The 22,874-nt window shown below is 43.2% G+C and overlaps 1 long non-coding RNA gene and 1 other non-coding gene across 2 annotated transcripts in view; one reads left to right on the top strand and one right to left on the bottom strand.

Moving 5' to 3' along the window:
* Positions 1-3,505: 3,505 nt before the first annotated feature.
* The window catches only part of LOC125963456 (uncharacterized), a 62,544-nt gene continuing 43,175 nt past the window's right edge, over positions 3,506-22,874 (bottom strand). Inside the window, exons 2-3 of the long non-coding RNA XR_007475477.1 lie at positions 5,514-5,585; positions 3,506-4,074 (exon numbers count right to left, since the gene is read on the bottom strand). This is a non-coding gene — a long non-coding RNA (uncharacterized LOC125963456). The remainder of the gene's footprint in view (positions 4,075-5,513; positions 5,586-22,874) is intronic.
* TRNAW-CCA (transfer RNA tryptophan (anticodon CCA)) lies at positions 7,302-7,374 on the top strand. The gene has a single exon. It is a non-coding gene; the product is annotated as a tRNA-Trp (tRNA).

The raw sequence follows: 22,874 nt of genomic DNA, 5'->3' as shown, positions 1-22,874 counted from the left end.
CTAATTGAGGGTCTCTCATGAGGTTACAGTCTGGATGTCAGTTGGGGCTGCAGTTATCTGAAGGCCCTACTGGGGCTAGACCTGCTTCCAAGATCACTCATATGACTGTTTCCTCACGCAGGCCTGTCTTCATAACATGGCAACTGGTTTCCCCAGAGTGAGTGATCTATGAGAGATAGGAACCTCATCTTGGTAGGGATACGCCACCCCTCTGCCGTATGCTCTTGGTCACACAGACCAACCCTGGTACAGTGTGGGAGAGGGCTACACAAGGACATGAACACTAGGAAGCAAGAGTCATTGTGGCTGGCTCCCACAGGTCTAAAGCAGATTTTAGGACATTTTCCTTGTGACATAATGTCAAACTCCTGTGACACCTCTTTAAGGAAACTTATAGTAGAGATCTATATGTATGGGGAACTTGGGGTTGGGGGGAGTCACAATGCATACACTATGAGCCAAATGTACAAAAATTTTAAAAATATCTCTATAATTGAACTTAGATTTCTCAGGAGATTCTCTTTACTGGGCAGTTCTTCAGCTTACCAGTTAACAGTCTCTTCTGGGTTAAAAAAAAAAAAAGTCTACTTTTGGGTAAATCTTAGTCAATTTGAAATTCATATTCCCTCTGAAAGCTGTCTCCTCCAAAGGTCTTCCCTCCACTTACTCCCTTCCCAAGATGTTATTTAGGTGCAAGGAGAAAGGACCCTAGTTCTCCAGCTGATCTTCTCCACCAGCTCCTGCTCACTCCACTTGAGGTGCAGCTCACGCCTAACCAGATCTCTGCTCTGGCCTCTGTACTGGTCGCATCCCCTCCTTCCCCATTCAAGCCTGGTGGTCTTTTTTCTCTGGTGCCTTCTTTGTCTGCTACCCAGAAGCCTAGGGTCACATGGTGACGCTTTGGGATGCTTCCTAGCTCCAGCTTCAGCTACTTCCATCCCTCTCACTGGGAGCTCTTAGGGACTTCTGGAACCCTTCATGCTACCTAGCATCAGAGAAGCCTTGGGTACTACCTCTAACCCTCTTTCTGCTCAGTTCAGCTGTGGCTGCCATTTCCACCCTGCTGTAACTGCCTCAGGTTGACTCAGGGATGCTTTATGGGTCAGTTTCCTTTAATAGTTCAAAAAAAAAATAGGCTGTACTTTCCATTATTTCAGTTTCCCTTTCAACCTCTCTGGGGTTTTTATCATCACTGCCATCCCCCTTCACTGATGATAAATTTCCTGGCCTACTTTTAATGGCTGCCTGGAAGTACATTTATAGGGAACAGCACTTGACCACTGTGGTTTAGCCAAATCAGGTGTTATTTTTCTCAGGTATCAGGAAGTGTAGGACTTCCCTGGTGGTGCAGTGGTTAAGAATCTGCTTGCCAATGCAGGGGACACAGGTTCGAGCCCTGGTCCGGGAAGTCCCACATGCCGCGCAGGAACTAAGCCCGTGCGCCACAACTACTGAACCTGTGCTCTAGAGCCTGCGAGCCACAACTACTGAGCCCATGTGCCACAACTACTGAAGCCCGCGCACCTAGAGCCCGTGCTCTGCAACAAAAGAAGCCACCGCAATGAGAAGCCCATGCACTGCAACAAAGAGTAGCCCCCGCTCGCCGCAACTAGAGAAAGCCTATGCACAGCAACGAAGACCCAACACAGCCATAAATAAATAAATAAATGTATTAAAAAAAAAAAAGAAGTGTAGGGCTGGACTTCCCTGGCGGTCCAGTGGTTAAGACTCCGTGCTTCCAGTGCAGGGGACGCCAGTTCATCCCTGGTCAGGGAAGTTCCACATGCCCTGAGGTGCGGCCTAAATAAATAAATAAATAAACCAAAACCCAAAAAACAAGAAGAAGTGTAGCGCTGGTGCAGCGACTCTGAGATGATATCAAGAATCTAGGCGTCCTCTCTTCCTGCTCTGCCAACCTCAGTGTGTGGGTCTTGTCCTCATGGTCACTTCCAGTTGTCATGTTTGCATTCCAGAATAGAACACTATTCTGCCATTATATTCTATTATCATTGAAATTATGTTGTAGAACATGGAAAAATGAAAATTTTTTTATGAGTCACAAAACAGTTACTGAAATATAATCCCATTTGTATGTAGTGAGTATCTGTCATTTGTCTACCAGCACACTATCCTTCTAGGGACAATAGCACCCGATCTTTCTTTAGGAAACAACACCCAGTGGTTCAGATGGGAACTGCCATCTGATTACGTGACCGTCCCTCTGTCACAGGGTTTGGATTAGAGGTGGCACTTGACCAACACTGAGGCAATCACAGAACTGGGCCAACTTGCCCATGACAATTTGTCAGGGAGTATGCGAGTAACCCAAGCTGAGCCTATCAGGGACCTTCCCGGGGACTTTTTAAGCTAGAAGCAAAGGAAAAAGACCTTTTCCTTCTTGGAAGTGAAAATGGGAAGAGGTGAAGCTGCAGGCTACTGGCAGCCTTGTTTCCCACCAGCCGAACTGCAGTCTGAGAGAATGAGGTGAACGCAGAGAGAGGGAAGCAAAGAGCAGAAGCCAGGAGGCAGCCCCGAGAATACTTGAGTCTTTGGTCACTGAGGCCAGAAATAACCCTGACTTTTCTTAGGTTTGTTTTACAAGTCAATAAATATTCTTTTCTTGACTAAGCCAGTTTGAATGATACAGTTCAGGCACTCAAAATTTTAAAATTCCCCACTAATGCACCATTTCTATTAAAAAACATATCCAAGCATCTGTACGCACATACACACAGACACACACACGTGTATACACATAAACATAGAAATACTTTTTGCTCATCTGTATTTTAAATATTCCTCAGTGAACACATTTTTTTAATGCCATATTTTAGAATGACCCATTTAAACTTAGTGAAAAAGGTTCAGATAACTCACATAAAAGGGAATAAAATTAGAAACAAAATGAGAAACTTAAATTAACTTTGTTAATAATAAAGAATAGTAAAAAAATTTTAAGCCCTTTTAAGCCGAATCACTTCTAGGATAATTAACCAATTCAAATCCTTGCTAGAGATTCAAAACAAAGCATCTAGTGCCTAGGTCTATGTGATAAAAAGGATCAGGCATGGATTCTCACCAATTGGTGTAATAATGGGGTAGTTCTCTTAAGAACCCGCTCTTTTACTGAAGATAGAGTTCAGCATGTCCTCATTTAGAGGGAAGCCTGAGATTTCTAGAGGGCCTCCCCACCACACCTCCTGCCAAGATCTGGGAACCAACCTCATTTCCTGTCTCTGGTAACCCTACATCCCATATAAAAGACTTTTCTGTGTACTGTGAACCATATGAGGAGGGCTTTGTTACCCTCAGAGGCCAATTTTTGCAAGACAGAAATTCGCTACTTAAAAATGTATGTTGAAAACACATATTCCATCATCATGGGGAGTTTCTTATTTCCTCTAACAAAACACTTTATTTTTATGAGTATATAAGGAATATGCATTCATTCATTTTTGAAAAACTAGAAATATAGATAATTAGAAAGAAGAGAGACATCCTGTCACCCACTAAAAAACTACTGTTGATACTTTATTGCATGTCAGAGTGTGTGTGGGGGTGTGTGTGTGAGATAGAAAATTTTAGCTGGGCAGAAGCTAGAGTTCAGATATCTCAGGGGAGAAGAGGAGACTCCTCCCTTTCTTTCCCTACTCCATTGCTTATTAAGCGTGTGGGCATCTGGTGTCTTTTCCTTTTTTATTTGAAGGAGGAGAGAGGAGTGTTTTGATGCAGAGGTGCCTGGGGAGGAGGAGAAGAGAGGAAGACAATTTAGGGAATAGCGAGGTGTCTGCCTTATTTTTTCTGCCACTCCATCATGACAGTAGACCGAGAAACAGAGAACCATGTTCCACAGAGGCTGACCTTGACCTTGGCCACTGGCAGTGCTCTTCAGGGCACAGGAGAAGCCATACAATCCAGACCTGGAGCAAGGACGGTCCTCTCCTAACCCGTGGGCGATGGTAATGCTGCCTGGTGGAGCAGCTCTCTGACTCAGGGCTGTTGCAGACAGGCCAGGGGTAAGGAGGAGGACGTGGGATGCACAAAACAAGTGAAATAGTGCCACATCTGGGGATTCTGAGGAAAAAAAGGAAGAGTTTTCCGGGTGAGGGTGGGGAAGGACACTGAGGTCTTGCAGTCAAGGAGATGGGATTTAGAGCAATGTTTTCAAACTTGAACAGGCATATGAATCACCTGGGGATTGAGTTTTTTTTTTTTTTTCATTTTTAAACACCTTTTATTATTTTGATCATTTTTCCTTCAATGACGTTACGACAGCACTCTATTTATGGGGGAATTTTACTTTACATTCACTTACATGGAGGATCCAAAATAAATCCCAAAGGTTTCTAAGTTGTACTACTTGGGGAACAATAAATATCAGATGGCATTTCTTTCTAACATAATGATTTAAGCAGCATTTTCTTTTCCTATCCTGTGCGAATAAAAGGAAACAATATATGATTTTTTTTAAAGGTTGCAGGCAATGTGCTACATTTGGCTTCATTTTTAACACTTTTTGGAGGTAAAATTTATGTAACATAATATTCAAAAAATTTAAGTGTACAACTCAGTGGTTTTTAGTATATTTACAATGTTGAGCAACTATCACCACCACCTAATTCCCAAATATTTCCATCACCCCCAAAAGAAACCCCTTACCCATCAGCAGGAACTTCCAATGCCTCCTTTCTCTCATTCCCTAAGCAAACACTAATCTACTTTCTGTCTTATGGATTTGCCTATCCTGGACATTCATATGAATGGAATCATACAATCTGTGGCCTTTTGTGTCTGGCTGCCTTCACTTAGCATAACGTTTTCAAAGCTTATCCACATCACAGCATGTATCAGTACTTCATTCCTTTCTATGGCTGAATAATATTCCATGGTATGGATATACCACCATATTTTGTTTATCCACTCAGCAGTTGATGTGGGAGCTTGCATTTTATTTTATTTATTTTAATTGATTAATTTGTTTATTTTGGCTGCACTGGGTCTTTGCTGCGGCACGCGGGCTTCTCTAGTTGCAGTGTATGGGCTTCGCTAATTGTGGTGCGCCGGCTTAGTTGCGGCATGTGGGATCTTAGTTACCCGGTCAGGGATCGAACCTGGGCTCCCAGCAATGGAAGCGCGGAGTCCTAAGCACTGGACCACCAGGGAAGTCCCCGTGAGCTTGCATTATTTTTAAATACATATTTGGATTCAGCAGGTCCAGAGTGGGGCCTGAGATTCTGCATTTCTAGCAATCTCCTGGGTGTTGTCCAGTACTGCTGGTTCAGGGACCGCACTTTGAGGAGTGAGGATTTAGTCTCTAAAGACTACACTTTAGAGCATCACAATTTGGGATGTTAATATAAACACACACCTGGAACATAATGGTTAAACACACTCATACACACTTTTAAAAAAAAAAGAGTGGAGTCATGTTGTCACACTTCTTTTGTCAAGGCTAATGAGGTATTTATTAATCTTTAGCATGGAGTTCTGCCTTCATTAAAGCCATTACTCACCATGAACACATGAAAGAACTTCTGTTTCACAGCTCGGACTTGACCTAAGCAAACGTTTTCAGGCACGGATACCTATAAACAACGAATGGTCATATTAACCATAAGGACAGTTTATTAATCGACAATGGAAATTCGAGATCCCTGATTTATGAATTTGCTAATTGCTCTTCCCTGTTAAGGGTCTTTCCCATAGGAAGTGGGAGTGCCTCTTTTGTGAGAACATTTCTGGTCCCAGGGTATCAAGAGACGCATTGATACACATCAGCCTAAAGAAATTAATGTATTTCATCTAACCTGCCACTTATGTACTACCAAGAAAGGGAACAAAACTGCTAGTTACACTCAGACATGCTGTCAATTGTAAGACGCATCCTGATTTCAATGATGCTAAAAGGTTATAAATGTACATCCCAGGGTCAGTGAAATATGGCAATGTTCCCACCTGTATCAGACTCAGTTTATGTGCCATTACAAGTCCTGCATTTGCCTTGCTTTCTGGCCAGAACACTAGCAATGAATGACTTGCTCTGTGGCGGCTGTTCCATGTTCCTCATGTGACATGAGGGCATGAAACAACAATGCCAGGCCTCATACCAGCATCTATGCTTCTATCCTCTGCCGTGTGGGTTCCCTACTGCTGCTGATGTAAGAGACCCAGTGGACCACCTCAGAATCCACGGATGCACACTGACTCACCCGCAGAGTGGCACTGGCCACAGAGCTTGACCCTGCTGTCTTGGGTTCTAGCTTTCTCTGTGGCTGCCCGAGTAGTGCAGCTCCACTCATAAGAGAGGAAGAGTTGACACAATGAGGGGCAAACTTTGACCAGTGGGAGACGGCAGCCTATCGATCAGTTTATCCCTCCTCCTTGCCCCTCCTCCACAGGGTGCCCCCCACAGAATGCTCAGAGATGCAGAAGCTTTACCTGGCTTCTCAAAGATGTCTTGTGATTCCCAGGAAGCAAACTGTGCTTGCAGAATCAGTGGCTAGCACGGCGCTAACACGTGCTCTTCTATTTGCTCTTCCTCGTTCCTTCACCCCCTTTCCCCTTCACCCCTGTTTCCCTGGGATACACACCCTCATAAGGTGCCGGTATAAAAACTTTGCCTCAGGCCCTGTTTTCTAAGGAACCCAGGCTGAGACACCATCTCAGTGTCAGTTGAGGGATGGAATTGAGGAACTTTGTGGGAATGGAGTCATGTGCCACTGTGAACAGGGAAAGAAGGAGGGTGTGGAAGGAGAGAAGTAGCAGAGGCATCCTAGAATTTTCCAAGAGGTCAGCACCAGGACTTAATGACTTCTTCCTCACAAAGGGCACAGATGTAGATCTCTTTATGCTTAGGTGAACAGCTACTATCTGCCTTCAGAAAGGAAGAGTGGATCCAACATCTGACTTCTTAGAGATTAATAATAGTAATAATAATAATTAAAGATAATAATAGCTCCGTTGACCCAGTATTTCTACATCTAGGAATTTATCCTACAGACACACTTATGAATATGCACAAAGATGTGTATACTAGATAATATTATATTGTTTGCCATAATGTTTCAATTAACCAAAGACTAGAAACAACCCCAATGTCAATCAGTAGGAGATTGGCTAAAGGAATTATAAATCCCCAGACCAGGAAATACTATGTAATCATTAAAAATAACGAGGCAGATCTAAATGTTCTGGTGTGGAATGCCTTCCAAGATAGAGTATTGCATGAAAAAAAATGTTATCAGCAGAACAGAATGTGTAGTCTACTAACATTTATATTTAAAAAAGGATCAGTTGGGACTTCCCTGGTGGTCCAGTGGTTAAGACTCCATGCTCCCAATGCAGGGGTCCCAGGTTCAATCCCTGGTTAGGGAACTAGATCCCACATGCATGCCACAGCTAAGAGTTTGCATGCCACAACTAAGACCTGGCACAACCAAATTAATAAATAAAATAAATATTTTTTAATAAAAAAAAGATCAGTATACATATTCCTATAATTCACAGACTATCTCTAGAAGGATACACAAGAAACTGTTAAGAGTGGTTACTTCTGGGGAGGAGACCTGTGTCCTGAGGGATAGAGGTGGGAGTGAGATTTTTCTCCATTCATTGTATTTCTACTTTTTAATCATGTGTATGATTACCTAATTGCCTACTTTATTGAGTGCTCACTAAGTGCTTATTTCACTCTATGAGGTGGGAAATATTATTATTCTCATTTTACAAGGAAGAAACTGAGGTGTAAGAGATAAAGTGACTTGCCCAGTGTCACACAGCTATAGCAGCTGAGCCAGGATTCAAAACCAAATCTAACTCCAAAACCTAGGGGGCACAACTCATCCTGATTTGCTTAGAATTTTCCCAGTTTGAGGAGTGATTATCCCCCATCCTGGAAAACTCTTAAAAACTATCCTGGTTTTAAAACTAAAAGCCCAAATTTTGGGGAAACCGGGAGAGGTGGTCCCCCTACCAGAATCCCAGATCTTGGCTACTTCGCTCTGCTATCTCCCTGATGAACTAACATGTTCTATCAGATCCAGCATTTATAGGGCCTGTAAACGTGTAACTTGCAGCTGCAACTGTGGAGGCTTTTTGAGGCCCCTCCCCAGGTCACACCCTCCATCTCTGAGACACGCCCACCCTGCTGCGGTGGGGCCCGGGAGCCAGTTATGCACCAGGGGATCGCATTTTTCCCTTGACAGGTGGTTGAACGGGGAGAGGATATTTGGTCCAGCTCAAGAACTCACTGGCCACAGTCGAATTCTCTCTCCCAGAAATACCACTTACCAGACTCCTACTCGAGGGTGCAAGAGGCCACAGAAACCCCAGGCGTGAGCTGAAGAAGCAGGCTTACCAAGGAGAAGAATGAATCAAGTGTCAGAAAGCAGCAGATTCAGGAGGCCAAGGAGGCTGGCTCTGGGGCCAGGCCACATGGCTTTTAGCATTTACTTCTAGTCCCCTGTGGGCCTGGTTTCATTGCTGCCGCGGGATGCTACCAGATTGCTCCTTCCTACCAAATCCTCCTTTGGTCTAGAGCTGTTTTTTTGTTTGTTTGCTCTTGGTCACCCAGCATGTGGGATCTTAGTTCCCCGACCAGGGTTGGAACCGCACCCCACTGCATTGGAAGCGCAGAGTCTTAACCACTGGACCGCAGGGAAGTCCCGGTCCAGAACTATTTTGAGTGGGTTTATATTGCTTGAAAACAAACATTCTCTAAATAAGTAAAACAATGGTAACTTAAAAAGCAAGTTAGAGGCACTTCCCTGGCGGTCCACTGGTTAAGACTCTGGCTTCCAGTGCGCGGTTGGGGTGGGGGGGGGAGTGCAGGTCCCATCCCTGGTTGGGGAACTACATGCCACATGCCATGTGGCACAGCCAGAAACTGAAGAAAAAAAAAAAAAAGGGAAGTTAGAAATACAGATACAATCTTTGCAATCTAAGGCAGAGGGCACTAATACTGCCCAACCTCAGGGGCCACAGGAATAATACTCAGCCCTTTAATTCATAGGGCTTTTTTCCCTTTTAAAGTAGATAATATATAACTATACTTTCATGGCCAAGGTCTCAAACAATACAGAAAAGATGAAGACCCACCCCCTGCCTTCAACAACGCTATTCTTTTCCTCTACCCCGAGGTAACCACTGTGAATGGTCTGGTGGATGTGTATCTTTTCAGACATTTTTTCTGTTTATATCTGTACTTTTCTCATACATACTACCCCACACTGGGGAATACAATCTGGCAGCTTGTAGGCCAAATGTAGCCTATAATGGGTTTTGTTTGACTCACATAGAATTTTTTTAAATTTGAAATAAGTTGTCAACATTTTAAATTGGGATATTTCATGAAAATCCTTTCTTTTTTTTTTTTTAAGATTTATTTCTATTTATTTGTTTAGGCTGGGCCGAGTCTTACTTGTGGCATGCAGCCTTCTTAGTTGCAGCATGTGAACTCTTGGTTGTGGCATGTATGCGGGATCTAGTTCCATGACCAGGGATTGAACCCAAGCCCCCTGCATTGGGAGCAAGGAGTCCTACTCACTGGACCACCAGGGAAGTCCCATGAACATCTTGAAAACCTGGAAGATAAGGCATCACACTTCTTCTACCGGGAAAAAATTGACTATCAGTGAGCAGTGGGCTGCCCCCTGCAGGTGGGATGAGCTCTCCTCTTCCCCAGTCTCCACTCTTCCCAGATGTCTTCCCCGCGCCCACCTCACCATTTTACATTACCTGCATGGCTCTTTTAAGCATTTGCTTTTTTCACCTTTATACATGTTGTTCTGAAACTCTTTCTTCACTTAAAAACATACCATGGGCATCCTGCTAAGCAAATACAAACTGATCTTATTCTTTTTTCAAAAAAAAATTTTTTTGGCTGAGCCCGTGCAGCATGCAGGATCTTAGTTCCCCCACCAAGGATGGAACCTGCACCCCCTTCAGTGGAAGGACTGCCAGGGAAGTCCCTATCTTATACTTTTTAATAGGTACAGTTCATCCTCATTATCTACAGATTCCATATTTGTAAATTTGCCAACTCTTGAAAATTTATTTGTGACTCCAAAATCAATACTCATAGCACTTATGGGGTCATTTGCAGACACGTGCAGAGCTGCAAAAAATTTGAGTTGTTTGATGAGCGTATTCCCAGCTAAGGTTGAACAAGGCCATGCTCTGCCTTCCAGCTTCAGCTCCAGCTCTCGTACTGCAAATGAGTGTCCTTTGTGTGGTCTATTTAATGCCAGGTTTGTGTGTGTGTGTGTGTGTGTGTGTGTGTGTGTGTGTGCTTTTTGTTGTTGATTTCACTTTTTAAATGGCCCCCAAGCATAGTGCTATAGTGCTATGTAGTGTTCCTAGGATCAAGAAGGCTGGGATGTGCCTTATGGAGAAAACATGTGGGTTAGATAAGCTCCCTTCAGGCATGAGTCATAGTGTCCTTGGCTGTGAGGTCTGTGTTAATGAATCAACAATACCTTACACCTAGAAAAAGGAAGCGGAATTTGGCCAATCTGTACATGAGGCTGCTCCAAAAAGTGCTAAAGTATCATTTATAGTGTGTGATGAAGCTATGGAAAAGATAGACAAGTAGTTAAATTTATAGATTCATGAGATGACAAGCAATAAAATAGCATAATTGACAGCATTGTTGTGAGGCTTGAAAGACAAAGAAATTTATAGTCACGTTGAATCAGGAAAATGTTAAATCCTTTCAGCAAATGATGGCTGGTTGAAACATTTCAAAGGCAATAGGGCATGTTGCCTATTGCCTAAATGTTAAATTCACAGGCAAGGCTAGTTCTGCAGATCAGGAGGCTACGGAAGAATTTTTTAAAAACCTGCTAAATGTTATACAGCAAAAAGGTTATGTGGAAGAGCAGGTTTACAATGCTGATGAAAATGGCTTGTTTTACAAGGACGTTGGCAAATGAGCCCGTATAACTCAAATAGCCTCAAAAGCTCTGCCTCTAAATCATTGAAAGACTATGCAATCAATTATTTGTAAGAAATATATATTTAATAAGGTGTCTTTAAATAGAAACACACATAAAACAAGGTTATATGTTGATTAGTTGATGAAAATGTTGTGACTAGAGGCTCCAAGGAACCTAACCCTGTATTTCCGGTAGGAGAGATGGTTCTATATTTGCTAATTCAGTGTTTGCAGTGGCTTTTTAGAACATAATGACTGTTGTTAAGAAACAAAATTTGACTGAGTAAATCTTTTTTTTTTTTAATTTATTTATTTTTGGCTGCATTAGGTCTTCCTTGCTGCGCACAGGCTTTCTCCAGTTGCGGCGAGCGGGGCTACTCTTCGTTGCGGTGCGCAGGCTTCTCACTGCGGTGGCTTCTCTTGTTGCGGAGCACGGGCTCTAGGCACGCAGGCTTCGGCTCCGTAGTTGTGACTCGCGGGCTCTAGATTGCAGGCTCAGTAGTTGTGGCGCATGGGCTTCCTTGCTCTGCGGCGTGTGGGAACTTTCCGGACCAGGGCTTGAACCCTTGTCCCCTGCATTGGCAGGCAGATTCTTAACCACTGCGCCACCAGGGAAGCCCTGATTGAGTAAATTTAAAAATCAAATTGGCTTTATTCAATGATGGATGAATCAAGCAGCATCCCATCTAGCAAACAGAAAGGAGCTCCAAAGAGCTGCTGAAAAAGAAAGGTTGTTATAGACAAAAGGGGGTAGTGACAAGGAAAAAAGTGGATGACCTTATCTTTCTCGGGGATGGAAGGGGTCTACCAGGAGATTACCACACTACTGTTGACCAGGAAATTCCAAGAATTAATTAAATTCTTAAGACTGACCAGTTAAGATGACATTTCCGTGGGAGACTGAAATTGCAGTTAGGTTTGGTACTAAGTTTTGGCTTGGTGACTTGGGCTTAGCACAAGTAACTCCATTTTGGGTCTCTTTTTTAATACTGTAAATAGTGAGAATCGACTGTACTTAGAATCAAACAATATGCCTCTATCATAATCAAAGTAATCACTCCACTATTGAACAATATTTAGGTGGATTCCAGTTTTTTTTATATTACATCCAGTTTGTACATGTCTTTATATGCATGAATATTTTCCTATGATACCGAGAAGTCCAAAGCTGATTGAAGGGTTCTGCCCATTTAAAATATTGATAGATACTGCTAAATCATATTCCAAAGGCTCGCTCAATTTATACTTCTACCAACTGTCTATGAAAGTGCTTGTTGGGAGTTCCTTGGTGGCCCAGTGGTTAGGGCTTGGTGCTTTCATTGCTGTGTCCCGGGGTTCAATCCCTGGTTGGGAACTAAGATCCCGCAAGCCGTGTGGTGTGGCCAAAAAAAAAGTGCTTGTTTTTCTGAATCTTCATCAGACTGGGTATTACCAACATTTTTTTTTTGTCCAATATTATTGTCACATAATGATATTTCGTTTTAATGTGTATATTTGGATTATTGGTGAATTTGCATATCTTTTCATATGCTTAGTGACAAATTCATAAGGTTTTACTTGAAAAATGTAATAGCTGGATTCTCATATAATATCCTGACATTACAGACATTATAATAAACCTACATATTTATTGAACCATACACCTCACCTTACCCAGGGCTGACATGATCTTGCATTGGTCTTAAGGAAGCTCCAAGTTTGGCACGAGCAGTGGCTTACTGATGTCATCAAAGACCTAGGTTCTTTCTATTTTTCTGCTCTGCCATCTCAGGCTGGCTTCCCCTTTTGCCACAACATGGCTGCAACAGTTTCAGACATCACATCAGCTATAGAAAAGTCCATAGATAGAACAGGACCATCTCTCCAGATTATGGAAACCGTTCCCAGGAGCCCCCATGCCGATTACATTTCTCATCTCACAGGTCAGAATTGCGTCACTGTTCACCCCTTAAACCAGTCGCTAGAAAGGAAAATAGGACCACCACGATTAGCTTAGAGTCTTCAAATAGGCCAGGCCCTTGCACTTACAGTCTTCTGCCTGGAATGCTCTTCCTTCAGATATCAGCAAGGCATGGTCCCTTTCCTCCTTCCAGTCTTTTCCCACTTCTCACCTTATCAGCAAGGCCTTTCTTGACCATCTTGTTCACAATTACACCTCCAGCACCCTCCATTTCTCTCCTCTGTTTTAGTTTATTCTAACATACCACGTGCTTTACTTATCTTTTAAAATTTATTGTCCATCTCTTTCAACCAGAATGTAAGCTCGATGAGGGTAGGGGTTTTGCTATTTTATTCATTGCTGAATCATTGGCACATCCTGGCACATATAAATAATAATAAATATTTGTTTTGCAAATAGGTTCATCTGTACCATTTTTCTATATGCGTTAATATGAAATATTGTTTTTCTCTTTCTGACTTACTTCACTCTGTATGACAGTCTCTAGATCCAACCACGTCTCTACAAATGACCCAACTTTGTTCCTTTTTATGGCTGAGTAATATTTCATTGTATATATGTACCACATCTTCTTTATCCATTCACCTGTCAATGGGCATTTAGGTTGCTTTCGTGACCTGGTTATTGTAAGTAGTGCTGCTATGACTATTAGGGTGCGTGTGTCTTTTTTTTTTTTTTTTTTTGCTGCATGTGTCTTTTTGAATTATGGTTTTCTCAGGGTATATACCCAGTAGTGGGATTGCTGGGTCCACAGACACAGAAAACAAATGTATGGACACCAAGGGGGGAAAGAGGGAGTGGGATGAATTGGGAGACTGGGATTGATATATATACACTAATATGTATAAAATAGATAACTAATGAGAACCTACTGTATAGCACAGGGAACTCTACTCAATGCTCTGTGGTGACCTAAATGGGAAGGAAATCCAAAAAAGAGGGGATATATGTATACATAGAGCTGATTCACTTCACTGTACAGCAGAAACTAACACAACATTGTAAAGCAACTATACCCAATTAAAAAAAAAAAGGAAAAGAAAAAAAGCCTAGAAAAAGATAACTAAAAAATATTTGTTGAATGGGAGTAATCCATCTGAATGAATTCCTCCTGAATCCATCTCTCAATGAATGCTGAACTCAGGTGAGGGAAAGAGGGGAGTCGTTTACTGACCTCCCCCAAACTCCAGCAATAGTTACATATCAGCAGGACGGCTACACGGCCTCTCCATCGTCACCCACCAATCTTTGCCGCCCCCCAGCACTGCCATCTAGATTTGGGGTTGCAGCTGCTCCATGGATGGTGGCACAAGTCAGCTGAAGCACAGCTCCTGATGCTGGTTGTGCTGCCCCAACATTCCCCTCAAACTGATCTCAGGCGGCCTCGTCCTGCAGCGGCTTGAAGCAGAATTTTTGTTCCCGGCCAGAGACTGAAGTCAGGCCACGGCAGTGAGAGCGCTAAATCCTAGCCGCTAGACCACCAGGGCCCAGTGACCACTGACAAAGCCCTGGCCCATCAGCTGTGTAGAAATGAATTTCCACATAGAGACAGAAAGTAGTGAAACAAGTGAAGTGTTTATTAGAAGGAAAAAGAGTATGTGTGGATAGACACATGGGTGGGCTCAGAGAGAGAGGCGTGCCCTCATGGTAGTTTGAATCACTTATAGGGGGCATTTCTTCCAGGTTTCCTTTGGCCAATCATCTTGCTTTGCCTGATTCTGAGTCCACATTTGATTTATCTCAGGGTCCTCCCATGTGTGCATGCATCTCTTAGCCAAGATGGATTCTAGCGAAGAGGCCTAGGGTAGGTTGACGTCACTTACTATGGGGTGCTGCCACCTCCCTTTTGACCTCCAAGGAACCTTTCTGTGCATGTGTAGTCGGGAATGTCTTCCTGACCTCGAGAATGAAAAATATGTGCTCTTTTATCTCTTATCTGGGCAGGGGTCATCTCCGCTCTCGCTCCTCTTTTTTTTGAGTATCTGTCCACAGGGGAGAAACTCCAGCTGCTCAGCATGGGGCCCATCTATCTCCTGCCTCAAAATGACCACACCATGCCTGGGCACCACACCTTAGCTGAGAACCTCTGCTCCTGGCCTCTCTGCAGCCTTCGCTGATGGCTTTGGGACCTGGCTAGCCGGCTCCTCTCATCCCAGTGTCTTGCCCTCATCCTCAGTGACCTCAGATGCATGTTGATGACATTTCCACCACCTGTGCTCATGGTCCCTTGGCCTCCACTGCTCCAGTGACTTCCACCTCCTTCTACTCAACCTCCAAAGGCCTGGCCGCATCGCAACCTGCTTCTAGTTCAGGACCTCACCTCCGTTCTCCTTATTCCATCTCTCCCCCACCCTTATGATAACTGGGACCTCTTTTGCTTCCTTGCTTATTGTTCCCTTGCTGCCTCTTACTCAGTCTAGACTCTGTGGTCGGCTTTTTACTCATGTTCTTGCTAGTGCCCTGGAATTCCTGTTTTTCAACTTTCTAATTCACCCACATGCAGGGGGTTTCCTGCCTTTACTTGTGCAGCTCTCAGTCTGGCAGAAGTGGCCTCCACACTGCCTAGCCAGAGGGGCTTGTCTTCCTACCCCGGTTCCATCTGTCACTCTTTTTCCTCCTGTTGTGCTGGGTTCTGCCATCTGACTTGCCTGGGGAGTGGGACAGAGATGGGGAAGACAAGGGAGGGACAAACATCTGGGCCTAGTGCCCTGGGCTGTCCGCCTGTGGGGTGTGGGGGGAGAATCTTCTCTCTCCTTCCTCCTTGAGGCCCATCTGATTCCGTTACATAAAAACTTTCACATCATTAGGGAAATTGCTTAATTTCACAAATGTTTTGAGTCAACTGGGAGCTCACTACTAGATATGAATGAAAATAGTGCTTGCCTTCCAGGAACTCCCCAACAGCTCACTAGAGTTTTAAGCCCTTGAGAAGAGGCTGGGGTGAGAAACAAAAAACAAACAAACAAACAAAAAAGACTACAGTGTATGGACTTCACCTTGTTTTATTGGAAATTTGGAAATGTACATGAATACATTTCTTTATGTTTTCTAAGCACAAGAAGGAATTCTAGCTTTTGGTGATGATTCATAGTTATGAACTGTTAAGTCTTGTCCTAGCCTTTTTATTTTATTTTATTTTATTTATTTATTTTTTGGCTGCGCGGCATGTGGGATCCTAGTTCCCTGACCAGGCGTGGAACCCACGCCCCCTCCAGTGGAAGTGTGAAGTCTTAACCACTGGACCACTGAGGAAGTACCTGTCCTAGCCTTTTTAAGACTCAGTTTGACCTTGAAAATAAACTGTCTCCAGAATGAATCCAGGCCATAACCTATTAACCCATGCCTTGAATATGGATGATGTTTAAAGATAATTTTTTAAAGAGGGTGGGCTTCCCTGGTGGTGCAGTGGTTGAGAGTCCACCTGCCGATGCAGGGGACATGGGATCGTGCCCCGGTCCGGGAAGATCCCACATGCCATGGAGCGGCTGGGCCCGTGAGCCATGGCCGCTGAGCCTGCACGTCCGGAGCCTGTGCTCCGCAACGGGAGAGGCCACAACAGTGAGAGGCCCGCGTACCGCAAAAAAAAAAAAAAAAAAAATCAAAGACGTGTACATCAAGTCATATATACTTGTTGAAACTCTTTGTCAAGCAGCATCTTTATTTTTTTTTATTAGATATCGGATCTGTGCCTTTCATTGTATATAAATTTTATCTCAGTTGAAAATATTTTTTTAATCTTAAAAAATTACAAATTGAGAAAACTTGTGGACATTAAAAATATTGTTAATAAAATTAAAAATTAAGCAATACACTGAGACTGGTGGGGCTTGAAAGGGCTGGAACTAAGAATGAAGGCTTGGGAGCTGGTAAAAAACTCCTGAGGGAGTGGAATCCCCTAACAGGCCTGTCTGAAGGACTGGCCTGCAGGGTCACCTTGGTGGGAACCTGCACGGGCATCGGAGAGCGACACCTTGTGGTGGTGAGGAGCAATTGCAGAAACAGCCACCATCCAGAGCTTGGGACGTCTGGGCTTTTATCCCACTGGTGTTAGCTTCCACAGGACTCCTTTGTCGGTTACATAAACCCCAAGGCCCTGGGCAGTCCAAGAGAAGGGGAAGCTCCAAGAAAGAGGTGATGGGCTAATTCAGTAGTTAAAGGCTAGAGCTAGTTTTAGTTTCATTTACTTTGGAAAATGTTCAAAGACATCCTGATTGGCCACATTCATATGTATAGAAAAAAGAATGAAAGGAAATCCACTACAACGGTAACAGGTTATATTTGGGTTGAGATTATATATCATTTTTATTACCTTTTTAAAGGTTTCTGTATCTTCCAAAATTTCAACAATAATTATATATCACTTTGCTTTTTTGTTTTGACAGAAATATTTATTTTTCTCATAGAGGGTGAACAATGGTATGCTACTATAATTTTTAAATTTTTTAAAAAAGTATTTATTTATTTATTTGGCTGCACTGGGTCTTAGTTGCGGCTTGCTAGGGATCTTTTAGTTGTGGCATGTGGGATCTAATTCCCCGACCAGGGATCAAACCCAGGCCCCCTGCATTGGGAGTGTGGGGCCTTAACCACTGGACCACCAAGGAAGTCCCTAAATTTTAATTTTTTTTTTTGAAGACTTAATTTTCTAGAACAGTTTTAAGTTCACAGCAAAATTAAAAGGAAGGTGCAAAGATTTCCTGTATATGCCCTGCCCTCACACATGCATAGCCTCCCCCGTTATCAACATTCCCCAACAAAGTGGTACATTTGCTACACTTGATGAACCTACACTGACATACCATAATCACCCAAAGTCCATAATTTACCTTAAGGTTCACTCATGGTGTTGTACATCCTATGAGTTTGGATGTGTCCATCATTATAGTATCACACAGAGTATTTTATTTCTTTTTTTTTTTTCTTTTCTTTTTTGTTTTCAACACAAACTTTCTTTATTTAGGAAATAGATGGAATTGTTAAATTGCTGCTAGGATAGAATAAGATACTTTTGGCCTCAAGTCGCAGAAAATATAACTAGCAGTGACTTTACAAAATAGATGTTTATCTTATATAACAGAATTCTAGAGGTAGTAAGTTTCCAGATGAGTCCAGCGACTCTGTGATGTCAAGTTCTTTCTCTCCTAATCCACCATCTGTGTTGACTTCTCACCTTCAAGCTTTTCTCCTTCACATGCCAAATGGCTACTGTAGCCTTGGGCATCCTATGACCTCACAGGACCACTTTCAAAGCAGGAAGCCGTGAGGACAAGCAACAAGAGAGCTTTCCTTCTTTGTCTCTCTCTTTACCGTTTGTCAGGCAGCATCTTTATTCTTTTTATTAGTTATCTATTTTATACATATTAGTGTATATATGTCTATCCCAATCTCCCAATTCATCCCACCACCACTCCCCCACTCCTCGATTTCCCCCGCTTGGTGTCCATACGTTTGTTCTCTACATCTCACACAGAGTATTTTCACAGCCCTAAAAATCTTCTGTGCCCCATCTATTCATTCCTCCCTGCCCTAACTCCTGTCAACCACTGATCTGTTTATTGTCTCCATAGTTTTGCCTTTTCCAGAGTGCCAAATAGTTGGAATAATACAGTATGGAGCCTTTTCAGATTGGCTTCTTTCACTTAGTAATACGCATTTAAGGTTCCTCCACTGTCAACACTGCTGTGTATTATCACACATTTTCATGACTTGATAGCTCATTTCTTTTTAGCACTGAATGATATCCCATTGTCTGGATGTGCCACAGTTTATCCATTCACCTACTGAAAGACATTTTGGTTGCTTCCAAGTTTGGGCAATTATGAATAAAGTTACTTAAACATCTGTGTGCAGGTTTTTATGTGGACCTAAATTTTCAACTCCTTCGGGTAAATACCAAGGAGTGTGATCGCTGGATCATATGGTAAGACTATGTTTAGTTTTATAAGAAACCACCCAACTATCTTCCAAAGTAGCTGTACTATTTTGTATTCCCACCAGCAACGAATGAGAGTTCCTGTTGCTCCACATCCTCATCATTACTTTCATTTTAATACAAAAAGTTTTAAGAAGAAATAACACAAAATTCCTCAACATTTTTAGTGAAAAAAATAAATAAATGCACACACATGGTAAAATGTCAAACATTAGGAAACTATAAAATTAAAAGTAAAAAAGTCTCCCTCCTGTTTTCTAGTAACTCTTGGTAGAGCTACTCACCATTCACACTTCCTTGTATATGCAACAAGAAAAATTTCTGCATGTATAGTAAATGTTTCTTTCCTTTACATTTTTTTCCACAAAATGTATCATATTATGTGCACAGCATTTTGCGCCTTGCTTTTTTCACCCACCTGGAGATCTTTCTATGTTAGCACATAGAGATAAATCTCATTTTTAAAAGGCAATAGAATTCCACGGAAAGATATTCCAAACATTATTTATCTAGGCCTCTGTCTAAAAACATTAAAATTATTTCAAACTTTGTTATAAATATTCAGTAATAAACATTCTTGTATATACCTTGACATATCTTTATTATTATATCAATGGGATATATTCCTAGCAACAGAATTGTTGGTTCTCCTTCCAAAATGACTGTACCAATTTATACTACCACCAACAGTAGGAGAGTGAATTATTTTCCTCGCTGTCAACACTACTGTGTATTATCACACTTAAAATTTTTGCCAATACCATAGGAGAAAAATGGCATCTATATTTGTTTTGATTTGCATTTAAAAAATTATTAGTGGGGCTTCCCTGGTGGCGCAGTGGTTGAGAGTCCGCCTGCCGATGCAGGGGACACGGGTTCGTTGCCCCGTCTGGGAAGATCCCACATGCCGCGGAGCGGCTGGACCCGTGAGCCATGGCCGCTGAGCCTGCGCGTCCGGAGCCTGTGCTCCGCAACGGGAGAGGCCACAACAGTGAGAGGCCCGCGTACCGCAAAAAAAAAAAAAAAAAAAATTATTAGTGGGGTTGAGCGTGCTCTCTCCCTCTCTCTCTCTCTCCCTCTTTCTCTGTGACCTGCTTATTCTTATCCTTATCCTTTACCCATTTTCCTATTGAGTTCTTGGTCTTTTTCATACTCATTTGTATAAACTCATAGTAAATTAGAAATTAACCCTTGGTTTGTCACATGCGTTACAAATATTTCCCCCACTTTTTCATTTCTTTCTGACTTCATTTACGGCCTACTATGCCTTGCAGATGTTTTTATTTATTTTTTAATAAATTTATTTCTTTATTTTTGACTGCACTGGGTCTTCGTTGCTGCGCGCGGGGGCTACTTTTCGTTGCGGTGCATAGGCTTCTCATTGCCGTGGCTTCTCTTGTTGTGGAGCACAGGCTCTAGGCACGTGGGCTTCAGTAGTTGTGGCACATGGGCTCAGTAGTTGTGGCTTGCGGTTTCTAGAGCACAGGCTCAGTAGTTGTGGTGCACAGGCTTAGTTGCTCCACAGCATGTGGGATCTTCCCGGACCAGGGCTCGAACCCATATCCCCTGCATTGGCAGGAGGATTCTTAACCACTGTGCCACCAGGGAAGTCCTTCGCAGGTGTTTTTAATTTTGTGTTTTCAAATTTATTTTTCTTCCTGATTCTGAGTGCATTAGTTTTATAATTTACAGAAATTCAAGTTGGTTTTGTGTGTGTGTGTGTGTGTGTGTGTAAAGCATATCAAACACACAGTAGTAAAAGTCCATTAGGGGAAAGTCTATGGCACCAAACCATTCTCTGGGGATTTCTCTACCTCCCAGGCCATGTGGCTCAGTAAGTATCATAGTCGGTGGCTAAATAATTTTGTAAAGAAGTATCTAGGAGCAGCAATCTGATTTGACAAGCCAGTTAGACTCTGAATCCTCTTTTAGGTTCCAAGTGCATTGGAAGCTTTTACTAAAGGTCTCCAAAAAAAATTTTGTTTTCTCTTTCCAATGGTCAAGTAAGTATTTTAGTGATAATTTTCCTCCTATGAACTAGCCTAGGGATACACTAGTGTGTGTAGTGTGTGATGTGTGTATAGTATGTGGCGTGGTATGTGTGTGCACGAACATGCAGGTATTTAATTTTTTTCCTTTTTTCTTCCTGTTTTTTGTAATTAGTCTTTACTTGTAATAGCTTGGGGGACACTGAAGATTATGGAGCTAGATTTCCTCTAAAACACCTCTCAAGCCACCCCTGATGCCACCCGGGCCTCTGTGTCCTGGCAAGCACCACCCCACACTGAGGCCACCTCCCGAGTCATTATGTCCAGCCCAGAGCACACTTGTGTCTCCCCAGAAATATCCTTGAATAGAGCAGTTCAGAATAGGGCATGGGAACGGGCCGGAGGTTGTAAATCCATTTTCCTTCTTGGCACCAGCGGGCTAGAGGAGCCCAGGCCAGCACAAGACAGCTGAGAAAGAGAAAAGTCGGCATCCGCCGAGGGGCAACACAAGGTCCAGAGGGCCTCCCTCTGCCACACTAAATACAAACCATTCATAAAAAACAGGAAAAGATACTGGTCTTGGGGGTAAAAAAATTCCATTCTAAAAAAGAAAAAATCCTCCTCTAGCCCTTCTTTTTACACAGGTATGTGTCATGTGATACTTAATTTCACAATTGTTCGGTAACCCTTCCTTGGACCGAATTTCACCTTTCTCTCTTTAAAATAAACATTTCCCTGATCCCATTCTCTAGTTTCTCTTCCTGTCTGGGCATTCCTACGATGGAGCCCCTCTTTAGCCCTTTCTTTTTCTTTAGGCTGGTCTTACAGCATCCTACAACATTGTTCCTTTAAATGATCTTTTCCCAATCACACTTAGTGGCCGGGCTCTGTGGCCACTAAGTAACAATGAGACAACTAGCAAAAATGAGACACACCTTTCGCACAACCAGAGCAGTCTCCCTTCTTACTCTGTCACAGAGGGCAGATTAAGCAATGATGGGGGTCTTGGGTAGGGGGAGTTACTTCCTGCATCCTCAAGGCCCAAAGGCCCCTCTGCCTCACCTGCTCAGGTGTCATTGGCCCTGCTTTTTTTTATTATTATAAATTTATTTATTTATTTATCTTTGGTTGCATTGGGTCTTCGTTACCGCGTGGGCTTTCTCTAGTTGCGGTGGGCTTTCTCTAGTTGCAGTAGGCATGGGCTACTCTGTCGTGGTGCACGGGCTTCTCACTGCAGTGGCTTCTCTTTGTTGCGGAGCACGGGCTCTAGGCACGCGGGCTTCAGTAGTTGTGGCATGAGGGCTCAGTAGTTGTGGCTCCCGGGCTCTAGAGCGTAGGCTGAGCCATTGTGGCGCATGGGCTTAGTTGCTCCGTGGCATGTGGGATCTTCCCGGACCAGGGATCGAACCCGTGTCCCTTGCAATGGCAGGCTGATTCTTAACCGCTGCGCCACCAGGGAAGTCCCCACTGGCCCTGATTTTAACTAGGTGTTACAGAAAGCAGGATCTGCCCATCCCCATCTTTTTCACCTCCATCAACTTGAGATGAGCTGGGAGCTCCCAAAAGGCCTTAGGCCGAGCATTCCTTGGGGTGAGTTTCCTTCTCGCTCAACATCTAAAGACAAGTAGTGACACATGTAGTTTCTGCCTGTCCAGTTTTTCCTAGAGGCCTTCAATCTCCAGATTGGAGAACTCACCTTTGTGTGGGAGTAACAGTAACGAAATCTAGGAGCCAGACCCAATCCCCTCTCCCCTGGTGGGTCCAGGGAGTGAGCATGTGACTTAGACTCAGCCAACCAAATACTCTTTCCCTGGTCTGGAACCTTGAGAAGAAGGCAGGCAAACAGAGATGGCTGTAGCATCACTAGGGCTCATGGGGTGGGCAGACTGGGCTGTTTGTGCTAAGAGGTTGTTGCTGTGGTTTGGGGGGCCTTACTCTCCTTTTCTTGGCCCCTAACTATTTTCAAGCCTGATACTTTACCTCCCATTTACTCTGTAAGTTCCCTGATATTCTTTCAATAAGTCCCTTTTAAGTTAGCCAGAGCTGTCCTTTGAAGCTTTT

This window comes from Orcinus orca, chromosome 2, assembly GCF_937001465.1.
Source record: "Orcinus orca chromosome 2, mOrcOrc1.1, whole genome shotgun sequence".
NCBI lineage: Eukaryota > Metazoa > Chordata > Mammalia > Artiodactyla > Delphinidae > Orcinus > Orcinus orca.
The sequence above is the reverse complement of the archived record's forward strand: the minus strand, read 5'-3'. Positions and strand labels throughout refer to the sequence as shown.